The sequence below is a fragment of the Hemicordylus capensis genome, chromosome 5 (assembly GCF_027244095.1).
Source record: "Hemicordylus capensis ecotype Gifberg chromosome 5, rHemCap1.1.pri, whole genome shotgun sequence".
Lineage (NCBI taxonomy): Eukaryota > Metazoa > Chordata > Lepidosauria > Squamata > Cordylidae > Hemicordylus > Hemicordylus capensis.
Genome location: NC_069661.1, coordinates 129,503,951 through 129,519,521, shown reverse-complemented (window position 1 = coordinate 129,519,521; position 15,571 = coordinate 129,503,951). Strand labels below are relative to the sequence as shown.

General features: G+C 47.3%; 1 protein-coding gene across 1 annotated transcript in view; it reads left to right on the top strand.

Moving 5' to 3' along the window:
* Positions 1–9,687: 9,687 nt before the first annotated feature.
* The window catches only part of FAR2 (fatty acyl-CoA reductase 2), a 181,466-nt gene continuing 175,582 nt past the window's right edge, over positions 9,688–15,571 (top strand). The window contains exon 1 of the mRNA XM_053258243.1: positions 9,688–10,179. The gene's annotated coding sequence lies outside the window, so the exon portion shown is untranslated. The remainder of the gene's footprint in view (positions 10,180–15,571) is intronic.

Genomic DNA, 15,571 nt, shown 5'->3' with positions numbered 1-15,571 from the left:
AAGGAATCAGGAACTGAGAGATTCATGAGCCATGTGTGTGTCAGATTTCCAGTCGTAAAAACCAAGAAATTGTCACCAATGTTGGACTGGTATCGTGTCAGCCTGACATTTAACCAGGATCAATAATCTGAGATTTGATTTGTGGTTGCTGATCCTGGTTAAATGTGTTGAGGGGTGTGAGAAGAAACATTAAAGTACTCACACAGCAGAGAATGTTCTGGTGGTAAAGAAGTTTAGCCTAAAAGACTATCTAGAGACAGTAGGTTGAGTTCCAAAAAAAAAAAAAAAAAGATTCATTAAGAAACTAAACATCACATTCTAAGAGAGAGCCATTGAACACCATACCCAAACATGCACTAGCCTTCAACAACAGAAACCATTCTAACTGCCTTCAGAGACCTATTTATATAACTCCTCATGCCTCTGGTGGTCAAAAGAAGTCACTGCAGTGCTAAAAGTCAATGTATTAAGATTCTCACTTCTAACAAAATGTTGGGTTGACACGGTACCACTGCCAGCCTTACATCGGCGAACATTTCTGGGTTTTTATGATCAGGAATCAGGAGTGCACAGCACTTGTGAATCTTCCCGCTCCCTACCATTGCACAGATCATGAGAACAGTCCAGTGAGACAGACAAGAAATGTGCATATCGATAGAAGACAGGAGAAATTGTTCTTTTTGGCTTCAAAATAATTCTTTTCTTTTCTTAACCTTTTAAAAAAATGAACTGTCCCTTTCAAGTGTGTGCATGTGTGTGTGGTTGAATGTGCAGTTTTGCCCTTTGCAGTTACATAATGAATATCACTGATGTAATATGGAAGGTTCTTTTCTGCTTTAGCAGGTTTCATGAAGCTTCAGCTTTGGAAGACCCCAGGACCAAGGACCAACTGAAGATCTCTCCAAGGAGTTGTTTGATCACACACCACCTGCCAGCTGTGTGGTGGCGGCTGAAGGGTCCCTACGGGGACAAAGGTTGCACTGTGCCAGATCACCCAGGTGAGTAAAAATGTTTACTGTAATGGGTGGCATGGTGCTTGGGAGTAGGGGTGAATGGGTGGGGTTCTGTGGTGCCCATAAGAACATAAGAACAGCCCTGCTGGATCAGGCCCAAGGCCCATCTAGTCCAGCATCCTGTTTCACACAGTGGCCCACCAGATGCCGCTGGAAGCCACAGACAGGAGTTGAGGGTGTGCCCTCTCTCCTGCCATTACTCCCCTGCAACTGGTACTCAGAGGCACCCTGCCCTTGAGGCTGGAGGTGGCCCACAGCCCTCTGACTAGTAGCCATTCATAGACCTCTCCTCCATGAACTCATCCAAACCCCTCTTAAAGCCATCCAGGTTGTTGGCTGTCACCACATCCTGTGGCAGAGAGTTCCACAAGTGGATCACGCGTTGTGTGAAAAAGTACTTCCGTTTGTTGGTCCTAGAGCTCCTGGCAATCAATTTCATGGAGTGACCCCTGGTTCTAGTGTTGTGTGAGAGAGAAAAGAATCTCTCTCTCTCCACGCCATGCATGATTTTATAGACCTCTATCATGTCTCCCCGCAGACGTCTTTTTTCTAAACTTAAAAGCCCCAGGTTTTGTAGTCTTGCCTCATAAGAAAAGTGATCTAGGCCCCTGATCATCTTGGTTGCCGTCTTCTGTACCTTCTCCAGTTCAACAATGTCCTTTTTAAGATGTGGTGACCAGAATTGTACGCAGTACTCCAAGTGTGGTCACACCATAGTTTTGTATAAGGGCATTATAATGTTAGCCGTTTTATTTTCAATCCCCTTCCTAATGATCCCTAGCATGGAATTGGCCTTTTTCACAGCTGCCGCACATTGAGTCGACACTTTCAACGAGCTGTCCACCACGACCCCAAGATCCCTCTCCTGGTCCGTCACTGACAGCTCGGATCCCATCAGCGTATACTTGAAGTTGGAGTTTTTTGTCCCTACGTGCATCACTTTACACTTGCTAACATTGAACCGCATTTGCCATTTTGTCGCCCACTCCCCCAGTTTGGAGAGATCCATTTGGAGCTGCTCACAATCCATTTGGGATTTCACTACCCGGAAGAGTTTGGTATCATCTGCAAATTTGGCTACATCGCTGCTTACCCCTGCTGCTAGATCATTTATGAATAAATTAAAAAGCACCAGTCCCAGTACAGATCCCTGGGGGACGCCACTTCTTACTTCCCTCCATTGTGAAAACTCTCCATTCATACCTACCCTCTCTTTCCTGTCTTTCAACCAGTTAGCAATCCACACATGTACTTGTCCCTTTATCCCATGACAGCTAAGTTTCCTCAGGAGTCTTTGATGAGGGACTTTGTCAAAAGCTTTTTGGAAGTCCAGGTAGACTATGTCAACTGGATCACCTTGATCCACACACTCGTTGACACTCTCAAAGAAGTCCAAAAGGTTGGTGAGGCAAGATTTTCCTTTGCGGAAGCCATGCTGGCTCACTCCCAGCAGGGCCTGTTCTTCTAGGTGCTTTACAATTTTATCCTTGAGGATGCTTTCCATCAATTTGCCTGGAACGGACGTTAGGCTAACCGGCCTGTAATTTCCCGGATCGCCCCTGGATCCCTTTTTGAAAATCGGTGTTACATTTGCTACTCTCCAGTCCTCTGGTACAGAGCCTGATTTCTGGGATAAGTTAAATATTTTAGCAAGGAAGTCAGCAATTTCACATTTGAGTTCTTTGAGGACTCTTGGATGGATGCCATCCGGCCATGGTGATTTGTTAGCTTTCAGTTTTTCCAGACAGTTTAGAACATCATCCCTTGTCACTTCTATCTGACTTAGCTCTCTAGCCTCCATCCCTAAAAAGCCTGGTTCAGGAACAGGCATATGCTCAGTATCCTCTGCCATGAAGACAGATGCAAAGAACTCATTCAGCTTCTCTGCAACCTCCAAATCCTCCTTAATAATCCCTTTCACTCCCTCATTGTCTAATTGGCCCAACCGCCTCCCTGGCAGGTTTCCTGCTTCTGATGTACTTAAAGAAGTTTTTGTTATTCCCCTTGATACTTTTGGCTAAATGTTCCTCAAACTCTCTTTTTGCCTCCCTTATTGTCACCTTGCATTTCTTTTGCCAGAGTTTGTGTTCCTTTCTGTTCTCTTCGTTTGGACAGGCCTTCCAATTTCAGAAGGAAGTCTTCTTCCCTTTTATGGCTTCCTTGACGGTACCCGTTAGCCATGCTGGCATCCTCCTGGACTTAGTGGTACCTTTCCTCCTTTTGGGTATACAGTCTAACTGGGCTTCTAGTATTGTGGTTTTGAGTAAACTTCATGCACTCTGGAGTAAAGTGACACTCCTGATTTTCCTTTTCAGCTTTCTTTTCACCATATTCCTCATTTTGGAGAAGTTTCCTCTTCTGAAATTCAAAATATCCGTGTTAGACGTCCTTGGTGATTCTCTCCCCTCATGTATGCTGAATTTGATGGCACTGAGGTCACTGTTCCCTAAAGGGTCGATGACCCTGACATCATGCACCAGGTCCTGGGTGTCACTCAGAATTAGATCCAAGGTCGCCTTCTCTCCGGTCGGTTCCATGACCAACTGTTCTAGGGCACAGTCATTTAGCGTATCTAGAAATTTGACCTCTTTGTCCTGACTTGAATGTGAATTTACCCAGTCTATGTGTGGGTAGTTGAAATCACCCATAATTACAGCCCTGCCTCTCCTTGATGCCTCCCTGATTTCCTCCTGCAACTCCCAGTCACTGTCGGCATTATGATCCGGAGGGCGATAGCACGTCCCCAGTAGCACGATTCCTTTCCGGCCTTGTATAGTCACCCACAGGGTTTCTGTGGAAGACTCCAGTCCACTTCGGTTTTCTAGCTTGTTAGATTCTATCCCTTCTTTAACATACAGTGCTACCCCTCCTCCAAGGTGCCCCTCCCTGTCCTTTCTAGAGAGTTTATACCCAGGGATAAGTGTCCCACCGGTTCTCACTGTTCCACCATGTTTCTGTTATGCCCACTAAGTCTATTTCTGCGTTAGCAACCAGCACTCCAGCTCACCCATCTTGACTCGGAGGCTTTGGGCATTGGCATACAAGCACCTATACACTGAATCTCTCCCCTGATGTATGCTATTCTTTTGACTCTTTGACCTCTGGCACAGGCTCCCGTCTGCTCTTTATGCGGTTCTGCTCTGTCCCCTTCTGTTTTATCTGAATTCTTTGCAGCCTCACACTTTAAAGGATGGCTTTTGCCAAACGGGATACTGCCCAGCTCCCATCGGCTGTTCCCAAGGTGTCATTTTAAAAGCTGCTCTGCAACCTTTTTGATTTTAAGCGCCAGCAGTCTGGTTCCATCTTGGTTCAAGTGCAGCCCGTCCCTTTTGTACAGGCCTTGATTGCCCCAAAATGTGTCCCAGTGCCTAACAAATCTAAACCCCTCCTCCCGGCACCAACGTCTCATCCACGCATTGAAACGCCTCAGCTCTGCCTGTCTCACTGTACTTGCGCGTGGAACAGGTAGCATTTCTGAGAATGCTACCTTGGGGGTCCTGGACTTCAAAATGCTACCTATCAGCCTCCATTTGGCTTCCAGGACCTCCCGACTGCATTTCCCCACATCGTTGGTGCCGACGTGCACCATGACAGCTGTCTCCTCCCCAGCAGTGCCTAGGAGCCTGTCTAGATGCTGTGTAATGTCTGCAACCTTCGCACCAGACAGGCAAGTCACCGTGCGGTCAACACGCTGGTCACAAACCCATCTCTCTATCCCCCAATGATCGAATCACCCACTACAAGGAGGCCCCCACCCCACAGAGGAGTATCCCCTGTGCGAGAGGATATGGGCTCATCATCCATGGAAGGAGGCCCTTCTAAAGGAGCATTTCCCTCTTCCTCAGACCGATGTCCTCCTTGCCCAAGACCTTCATTCTCCCTGACAGCAGAGGAGCTACCAGCCCTGGAGTGGGATGCCTCTATCACATCCCTGAAGGTCTTGTCCACATGCCTCTCTGTCTCTCTGAGCTTTTCCAGATCCGCCACCTTGGTCTTGAGGGAATGGATTTGTTTCCTGAGAGCCAGGCGCTCCTTGCACCGAGCACACACCCATGACTTCTGCCCATGGGGCAAATAGTTGTACATGTGGCACTCTGTGCAATACACTGGGAAGTGCCCCTTCCTCTGCTGACCTTCTATCTTCATACTGTTTTTGTTGGCTCTTTACAGTATTTAGGGAGCTTATTGTCCATTTATTAGATAGTTTACTAGGATAGGTCTCAGCTGTAATGGTCAGCTATTTAACTGTCCAAACAGCCTTTCCCAAGAATATGAGGGATACGAGGGAGGGATATGTACTTACGTTCTCTTCTCCACCAGGCTCCTTGTGCTCGCAGGGGCTTGTTCCAGGCTCCCCCGCACACTTCCTGCTAAACTCCTGCAAAACTCCAACGTCCTGTTTGCTATCCCTGTTCGCTATGCTCTGTTCCCATGGATGGTGTGGGGTGGGTGTGCTTGTCCAGTCTTTAGGGGTGTCATGAGGGGGTGAGGCATGGAACCAGTGCGGGACAGAGTGTTGTGTGTTCTGGGTCCATCATCTTCCACGAACCAGAGCATGTTACTATCTTGGGGGGAAGGCTGGGGAGTTGCGGGTGCAGAAGCTGGACGGAGGGTGGTCGAGGGCTGGGGAACGAGGCATGCCTTGGAGTCAGCGGGAGGAAGAACTGCCTTATGCCACAGCACTCCTGGGTAGGGAATGCCACAGGATTTCTGCTACCTGAATCTTTATAATGCCCTCCCTCTCCATGCTTCCTCCCTGCAGCATCACGAGAGAGAGAGGATACTGGTCAGCCAATACCACCACCAGAATGACCAGGCATTCCGACCACACCAGCACCCATGGATCAGCCAGTGCCTGTGCCTCTGGCCCCACGCAGGATGATGACCAATGCTGAGCACATTGTGCAGGTGCGCAACAAGAGGAGAATTGACTGCCTCCAGCTTGCCAGGGACTCAGGCCACCTGTTATGAACTAGACATGAGAGAAGGGGAAAGGCATGAGAAGGACAGGTGGGTCTCTGAAGAGGCCACAGATCGGGCACAGGCTGGACTGTGTGTGTGTACAAGTGTGTCCATGAGAATACCATGAGGGGGGTTGTGGGTGCACCAGAGTGTTCTGATGAAGCTGTAGAGAGGCGTTTTGAGCATTCCACTGCCTACCTCAAATGCTTAGCCAGCTGTCCAAGCTTGGGGTGAGGAGTTTTTGGAGTAAAGGAGGTGGAAGCTGCCAAGGTACAACAGGACCTGGAGATCAATGGAGGACAAGGATGAGGGGGATGACAAGTGCTTTCAGGGCAGCTTCAGGAAGTCCCGGGCTACCTTCGACTATTTGGCAAGCGAGATGGAGCCTGTGCTCCTGTGGCAGGACATTGTGATGTCCACAATCTCCACTTGGAAGAGGGTAGCCATAACCATTTACAAACTTGCCTCCAACTCAAACTACCTGACCCGCAGCAACCTGTTTGCAATTGAAAGAACCACATGGAGATGATGGTGGGGTTAGAGGAAAAGGGGTTCCTGGGCATCCTGGACTGTATAGAAGGGACACACATTGAAATTTTAGGGGGACCCTGATGGCATGATGAGTACTTGGGGCAGCACTACTACACTATGACCCTGCAAGTTGTGGTGGACTCCACGGGCCGTGTCATGGATATGTACACTGGGGTGTTGGGCAGGAGCCATGACATGGCCATTTTCTGGACCTCCCCTCTCACCTCCAAGCTCCGCACTGGTATCTGGTGAACGTTGCGCCTGTCCAGGTGAGTGGTCGAATGGTGAAGCCATTCTTCCCTTAATAGGGAACAGGGATACAGTCTGCAGGAGTGGATGGTAATCCCCTATTACACACCCAGAAATGCCCTGGAGAGGAACGTTAACAATAGGCACAACAGCATCAGGAGTGGAACAGGCATTCGGGAGGCTGAAGGCCTCGTGGTGTGCTCTCTACACCTTGTTGGATGTGGAGGAAGATCTTGTGCCCAATGTAATTGTGGCCTGCTGTAGCCTCCACAATATATGCAAGACCAGGGGGGGGAAGTCCTGCTGGAGTAACCGCTCAACCTGGCCACACATTCAGAGGGCGAGGATGGCAGCAGGGTGGCAGTCAGAAGAGACAGGGATGCTGTGCCAGTGGGCCCAGCAGCTCAGTCCCTGAGGATTGCTGATGGCACTAGGGTGCTGTGGGCAGTTAGTGAGGCCTCCACAAGACACACGTGGGAGCATCTCTCTCCAGTCAACCACCAAGGCGAGCAGGTATGTGGCAGGCAGGCAGTTGTGTGGTTTTGGAAGTGTGCCACCCTTTGAACTGCTGATTGCTGCATAGGCCCATTGCCCACACTTGTGGCTATTGCAGGGGGATCAGAGATGGCTAACACCTGCACCATCTTGCTAATGAATGACAAATTTTAACTTGTATAATTTTATGCTGGTCTCTGACCGTAATAAAGGTTGATTGATTGATTGCTAATGAATAAAAGCCCAATGAAGTTTAAGCATACTTTTATGAAACCATTGTGTTGATTTCAACATGCAAGTGTGGAGGCCCCCCCACACACACACCTTGCCAATGACATGGAAAGTGCCCCCCCCGGCCACTTTCCTGGGGGGGGGATGTTTGCTCTCTGGGCTTACTCATGAAAAAGAACCATCTGCAAGGAATGGGCAGGGGGTGTAGACTGGGACTACAGTGCCAATTTTGTTGCATAATGCAACATTCGCCCATGTTGCTCAACTCTGAGGGATTTAACGCAGGCTTCTTCAAAAGGAGTTTATATATGAACTATATAAATCAGGCCTGCTCAACTTAGCCCCCCCCCCAGCTGTTTTTGAACTACCATAATCCCCAGCCACAGTGCCCAACAGTCAGGGATTATAGGTATTGTAGGCCAACGTCTGCTGGAGTGCCAAAGTTGAGCAGCCTTGATATAAACAATGTAAACATAAACCACATATGATTACACCACCATGTGCTGGCTCTTATCACACGTATCAAATGACTAACCAACCCCTGGGCAAAAAAGCACATTTTAAACTGGTGTCCCTCTTATATTTAGCTGGAGGAAGCAAGTGTCCCTATTGAGTCTAGCACAGCATCTCTTCAGTGGCTGTTTCAGCTCGCACACGCTCTCTGCAGGGAAAGAGGAGACTATAATTGAGATGAGGATGGGTGATGGGACAATAGTGGAGGGCAGGGCCAGCCTGGTGGGGCTGATTACCCACACTCACTGCCCCATGATGCACTCATGTCTGAAGCCATTGCCTTGTTTTGTCTCACATAAGATGTGCCCCTGCCCATAGGGAGGTTGTGGGCAGGCCATGTCTCTTCTTTTTATAATACATAGTGCTCGTTTGTTTTTGTTTTTTCAATGCTGAATAATAAACTAAGAAAGAAAAGGAGGGAAAAATGCAACTCTCTTCATTCAAGTGATTTCCCTTCTCTCCTTAGATTCCTCTAGGCCATCCTTCTTCCACATGTGCTTACTGCTGTTCTGCTCTTTCTCCCAAATATCCTGCTCACCCTGCCCCTCTGTAGGATCTGAGCAGCTTGTCCAACAACTGCCACAGACCCTTCCACCTGGCTCACTCCTCTGCAGCCTCTGAGCAGCCCAGTTCAGGCTTCATAGCCATAATCAGTACCCCCACCATCACAATATAGATGGTGGTGGTTGACCCAATTTCTTCCCCTTATATATGCAGAAGTGACAGTCAGCTGCTTCTGTTACTGCCAGGCATTCAGCAGCAGATCTAGCTTGCGCCATTTCAACATTGGTCAATAGAAAGTAACCATGACTGGACTGAAATATTGCCACTGGGCGGCAAATAGGAGGATTAATGAAAGTGGCTGCAGAGGTGGGAAGGTGTATATTAAGTGTTGGCTCTTACAAGGTGGCAGATTTTTCATTGCTGGCAACAAGTTTTGCCAGGGCTGCAACTGGAACAAGCAAGCGACATCTTTATCCTTAGTACAACTCCAGAGGTGAGTCCCGTCCCCCCAGACTGCCACCTTGTATAAAGAGCAGCTTTTAAATCAAGTTCAATTCATTTTGGTCATCATTTTGTAAAGTTAAATTACAAATCAAAGCATTAATCTGGTAATTAAAAACAACAACAGCAACACCTGAAAAAGAAATGTGGTTAGAAGATTACAAGTACGTTCTACGTATGCTAGTACAGGTGGTCTATAGTTTCATGGCCTATCTGGTATGGATTGAAATTGCTATATAGCTCATTGTGAAGGGGAAAGCATGTTCTTTTCCTCTCCTCTTCCCGTTTGGCAGGTCCTTTTCAGTTGAAAGCCTATGTACCGGTAAGAAACATTCTTTCCCGTTTTTCTTTTTCTCAAAAGAGGTAGGGAGGCGCTGCTAAGCGAGCAAAGCAATGTGCGCGCCGTAGCATTCCTCTCCCCACCCGCTTCCTCTCTCGCTTCTTCTCTCCGCTTCTGCTGTTCTTTGGCTCCTTACGAAAGAATCTGTAAAGCCAGGCCAGCGCCCCAAAACCAGATCCAAAGGGGTCGCTCTATGCTCATGGTAAGCACCGATTTTCTTCTACCCCAGAGCGCTTTGCTGCGCCTGTAGAGGATTCGGGCACGCATTGTTTGTTTCCTATCAGCTGCAAACGGAGTCTTATAGGCGCCAGGAAAGCGAGGCTGACGAGCAAAACGCGTGGCTGTCTGTCTTAAGTCTCTGCCCCTTTTGTGGAGGATCATCTGCAGGAAAGGGCAAGTTGAGGGTGCAAAGCGGTCCGGTTTTGGTTTCGGAGATCGGAGTCTTGACTCACCCGCCCTGCAAGCACAGCTGCAAAACGTGGCGGTTGCATTCATTGCTTGAATCTAGCGTGAACTGGGCGCACAGGCAGGCACACATGGGCAGCAGGAAACGAGACAAGGCGGGACGGGCTTCAGCAGCTTCCACCCCACCTTTTTTCCCTTTTTGCACAGCCAGGAGTCTGCAAACGTGCTCAGTTGCAAGGCGGCGAAAGGAGAAGCAAGGCGAGCCTCGCTTCTTGGCCCACCCCCTTCCACCTCCCTCCAGCCGGATGTCTGGAACAGCAGAAAGGAGTAGCGTATTGTTCCATTTTTAAAAAAATTTCTTGCTGCCTAGAGCTGGTTTGGGATCTGGAAGGAAAAACATTTGGATACCAGGAACTATCTGAACCCCTCCCTAAGGTAATGGCAGCTATAAGCAAAACCAGGGTCAATGGTGTTGTGCATGTGTGAAAGGGCAAAGGAGGGGAGGCGGTAAATCGGGCACGTGGCGATTGTACAAGCCGGGAGCTCTTTATCCGCCGACCTCACTAGGAACGGAGGAGATGGAAGAATGTGAGAAGCATCCAATGGCTAGGGAGGGGCCGCTTGTACTTGGCTGCGTCTTTCTGGAGGTTGCATTGGCTTAGATCGGAGCAGCACCGCGTGTATTCATGTACAGCGTTCCTGCGGAGTCACAAGGGGAGTGAAGGGGCGGGAAATCGTAGAGCCGATACAACGGCACTCCTCCAGCAAAGATCCCACCCTGTTGCAAACTGAATGGCAGTTGGCACTAGTAGTTTTTAAACCGGGGAAAGAGCGAGGCAGCGGAAATGTGGGGTGGCGGTAGTAGGGCCGATGTCCGGGGGCTGCTACCAAACAAGTTGCCTTGCGTTTAACAGTAGGATCTCTAAACTAGGCGGATGCTTCTTGGTTGGGCTAATTCCCGCAACCTTATAGACTTGACCGCGTTTTGTCTCCGACAATACAGGCACGCACTGACTTCTTAAGAGAATTATGAAGGACGACAGGAATGTCAGCCCTAGAGAGATTCATGCTTCGTTTCACTCCCCTAAGATTTACAGGGGGTGGGGTGCAATTTAATTTCAGAACAGTTTGTTGACGCAAGGACAACAAAGGCCACAGGACTCATAAAGTCGTGTTGCGACAACAGCTTTGGTAGACTAAAGCCCATTTCCTCATATGCATGATGTTAATCGGAAAGATGGTAGGCCTGTGGGGATGTGTAGATTACCTTGAATCTCTGAAAACTGGTTGAACATCAGCGTTCACTTGGGAATGCTGGCAATCCCAGATGAATGTTGTCATTCTCTCCCCCATTTGCGAGCTTACATTAGCTACATTTAGGTAACTAAATATCTGCTTGTGTTTTTATCACAGTATTTGTCAGGGATTGTCAGTATTCACATGTGAATGTGGTATTTTAGACATTCCGTTTCTCCCCTCCCCCAATATATCCCAAACTTCATGAATGTTGATGCTCATATGTGAATGCTGACAATCTCAGGCAAATTTTGTGAATGTCTGGACATACTTCGGTGAAGGATGATAGACTGAGGTGATTCACCACAGTCAGATGACAGATTCACCACAATCTTTTCTTCACTTTCAGGCACTGCAAATTTTAACAGATTCTTGGCATCCATAAACGAATGTCAACATTCACTAATTTTCAGGTGCCTGCTGTGAAACTGTATGTAAATTAGGACAGTTAGGACATGAACAAGCCAAAATTCAGCTCTTTGGAATCTCTGTGTTTCAGTGGGTGAGTTATGCATGTGCTCATATTGCTCCCATTGAAATAAATGTGGCAGATAGAAGTGCTCAGCTCAGCTGTGACTGGATTGTAGCCTTAGTTTTTACATAGTATGGAAAGGAGAAAGCAAGGAGTCTTGTGGCACCTTAAAGATACACAGCTTTATAGTGGTCTTTCCTGGGACTCGAGCCTACTTCATTAAACACATGAAGTGTGATATAGAGATAGATAAGTGACTGCAAAGTGAAAAAATTGCCAGTAGTGGAACCAAAAGGAGATCATGAAATGCAAGATTTATATGATTTCTTTGCATTTTGGTGATGGAAAAACTCTGCAATTTTAGTGCAGAACTGACTGTATTTACCTGAATCCAAGTCTAGGTTTTTTTCTTTGACTTTGAAATCAGGGTCATCTTAAATTCAGAGTCTCCTTCCTTTTGGGTAAATAGGTATAACCTGTATTTAACCTCTCTCTCTTTTTAAAAGAGGCTTATCTTGAATTCAGAGTCATCTTGTATCTGGGTAAATATGGTAAGGTTCAGTCATGGCTATGATCATATGAATGTAGAGGGCCAGTGAATATAGAGCAAAGGATGGTGTTGTTAATCCTGAGTTAACCACGTTCCACTGACCGTGTAGCCAGAGAGGACATGAAGTGTTCAGTATATTAGCTTCAAATATAGTATTCCATGAACCACACAGGGACTTTTTCATATGGGGCAATATATAAATGTATTTACTTACTAAAATAAATAAATAAATGCTTGCTCAATCCACACACACACACACACATCTAAATACAATGAAGTCTCGATATATGTAACTGCATTTATTATCTTACTTCTTTCTGTCTTCTATTCTCTCCTCTCATTTTCATAAGAACATAAGAAATATGAACAGACCTGCTGGATCAGGCCCAAGGCCCATCTAGTCCAGCATCCTGCTTCAAACAGTGGTCCACCAGATGCTGCTTGGAAGCCTACAGGCATGAATTGAGGGCATGCCCTCTCTTCTGTTGTTACTCCCCTGCAACTGGTATTCAGAGACGTCTTGCCTCTGTGGCTGGAGTTGGCCTATAGCCCTCATACTAGAAGCCATTGATAGACCTCTCCTCCATGAAGTTATCCAAACCCCTCTTAAAGCCATCCAGGTTGTTGGCTGTCACCACATCTTGTGGCAGAGAATTCCAGAAGTTGATTATGTGTTGTGTAAACATACTGTAAACTTCTTGAGACAAGGGTCTGTCTTTATTTCCTTTCTATATAACAATAAGCATTTATATGGCTCTTTCAAGTATTCAAAGTGCTTCTCACGTATTATCTTGTAATGTTTACAAAAGCCCAGTAAAGTAGGCATTATTATCCCCATATCCCAGATTAGGGTAGGGTGTGTGTGCTGAGTCTGAGAGGGAGTGGTTTGCTTAAGGCCCTCTGGTGAATTCATGGCAGTAGTGAGATTTGACCAGGGACTTCCTTATTGGTAGCTCAGTAGCTTATTTGTAGCCATTTCATTAAAGTGCAGTGTGCATTTTTGGTGCTGCATAAGTAATAATACTAATAAATACATCCTATGGGGTGGGAGAAGGAGAATGAGGGGCATTGTCTGATCAGGTTGGAACCATGTGTCCTGCTTAGGAGCTTTCATGTTTTTGATGGGGGGGTGGTTCACAGTTGAGGAACAGGCCAGCCTTGTCATTGGGCAGCATGGATTTGCTCAGACACTAGGCTTGAGGGGTTGACAGATTGTGCTTCAGGCCTAGTTCATCATCATCATCATCATCATCATCATCAACAACAACAACAACAACAACAACAAGAAGGCACGTGTGAGTGCTTCCATTCTCTCTTGAAACAGCAGAATGGCAAGCTGTGGCCAAAAACCTAAGGAGAGATGGACTTGGCTTTGATATGGACAACTATCCATTACGGCCAAGTAGCGAGAACTTCCATGTACGGGCTATGCGAAGGCCATGTTACACATCACATTTTGAGCTGTATATCTAAGATTATTCGCCTAAGATTATTTAAGGGCACATGTGAATGTGAGCAACATGTTTGTAAACATGTGAATTGCATGGCACGTTCACTTCGTCAGTGCAGTCAAGAGGGGCTGAAGCTCCCTGTGGATTGCACACTTGGTGTCCACCTTGGGTCTGATGCCATGCAATAGTTGAAACGTCCCTAAGAAATAGAATGAAATAGAAATGTCTGAACTGAGATAAGGCTGCCTCTGATAGGTTTTTGTGCCGATAGAAATGAAATAAATATGAACTGTGTGAAGCATTGCAAGGCCTCAGAGTTGGAAGCTTGAATTTGGCTTGAAAAGAAATAGGCAGAACACCACTTGTGCTACCTGGGCAATAGCTTTTCAGTGGGCCCACAGGTAGCTACACTGGTGACTCCATCACGGGTGCCCAAGGTCACCCCTGATACCACTTGAACTTCCCTGTTCTCTTTGGCTCTAAAAATTGCTCCTGCAAAGGAAGCAGGAAGTGGCTGCTGGCAGGCTGGTTGGCTTCTTGTGTTGGTGCTCCTTGGCTTTCCCCAGCCCCAGAATCTTTCTTCCTTTAAGATTTCTAAGCCTGGTCTGCTTGCCTTTTTTCTCCCTCTCTTGCTCTTAGCTTTCCCACAACCCAGTGATGCTAACTGGCTTACCCTCTGACACTACAGCACATACAAGAACATAAGAACAGCCCTGCTGGATCAGGCCCAAGGCCCATCTAGTCCAGCATCCTGTTTCGCACAGTGGCCCACCAGATGCCGCTGGAAGCCACAGACAGGAGTTGAGGGCGTGCCCTCTCTCCTGCCATTACTCCCCTGCAACTGGTACTCAGAGGCATCCTGCCTTTGAGGCTGGAGGTGGCCCACAGCCCTCCGACTAGTAGCCATTGATAGACCTTTCCTCCATGAAGTCATCCAAACCCCTCTTAAAGCCATCCAGGTTGTTGGCTGTCACCACATCCTGTGGCAGAGAGTTCCACAAGTGGATCAAGCATTGTGTGAAAAAGTACTTCCGTTTGTTGGTCCTAGACCTCCTGGCAATCAATTTCATGGAGTGACCCCTGGTTCTAATTCTCTCTCTCCACTTTCTCCACCCCATGCAAGATTTTATAGACCTCTATCATGTCACCCCGCAGTCGTCTTTTTTCTAAACTAAAAAGCCCCAGGTGTTGTAGTCTTGCCTCATAAGAAAGGTGTTCTAGGCCCCTGATCATCTTGGTTGCCCTCTTCTGTATCTTCTCCAGTTCAACAATGTCCTTTTTAAGATGTGGTGACCAGAACTGTACGCAGTACTCCAAGTCTGGTCGCACCATAGTTTTGTATAAGGGCATTATAATGTTCGCCGTTTTATTTACAATCCCCTTCCTAATGATCCCTAGCATGGAATTGGCCTTTTCAACAGCTGCCGCACATTGAGTCGACACTTTCAACGAGCTGTCTACCACGACCCCAAGATCCCTCTCCTGGTCCGTCACTGACAGCTCGGATCCAATCAGCATATACTTGAATTGGGGTTTTTCGTCCCAATGTGCATCACTTTAAACTTGCTAACATTGAACCTCATTTGTCATTTTGTTGCCCACTCCCCCAGATTGGAGAGATCCTTTTGGAGCTCCTCACAAACCGTTTTGGATTTCACTGCCCGGAAGAGTTTGGTATTATCTGCAAATTTGGCCACATCGCTCCATTTATACCTACCCTCTGTTTCCTGTCTTTCAACCAGTTAGCAATCCACACATGTACTTGTCCCCTTATCCCATGACCGCTAAGTTTCCTCTGGAGTCTTTGATGAGGAACTTTGTCAAAAGCTTTTTGGAAGTCCAGGTATACTATGTCAACTGGATCACCTTGATCCACACACTCGTTGACACTCTCAAAGAAGTCCAAAAGGTTGGTGAGGCAAGATTTACCTTTGCAGAAGCCATGCTGGCTCACTCTGAGCAGGGCCTGTTCTTCTATATGCTTTAAAATTTTATCCTTGAGGATGCTTTCCATCAATTTGCCTGGAACGGACGTTAGGCTAACCGGCCTGTAATTTC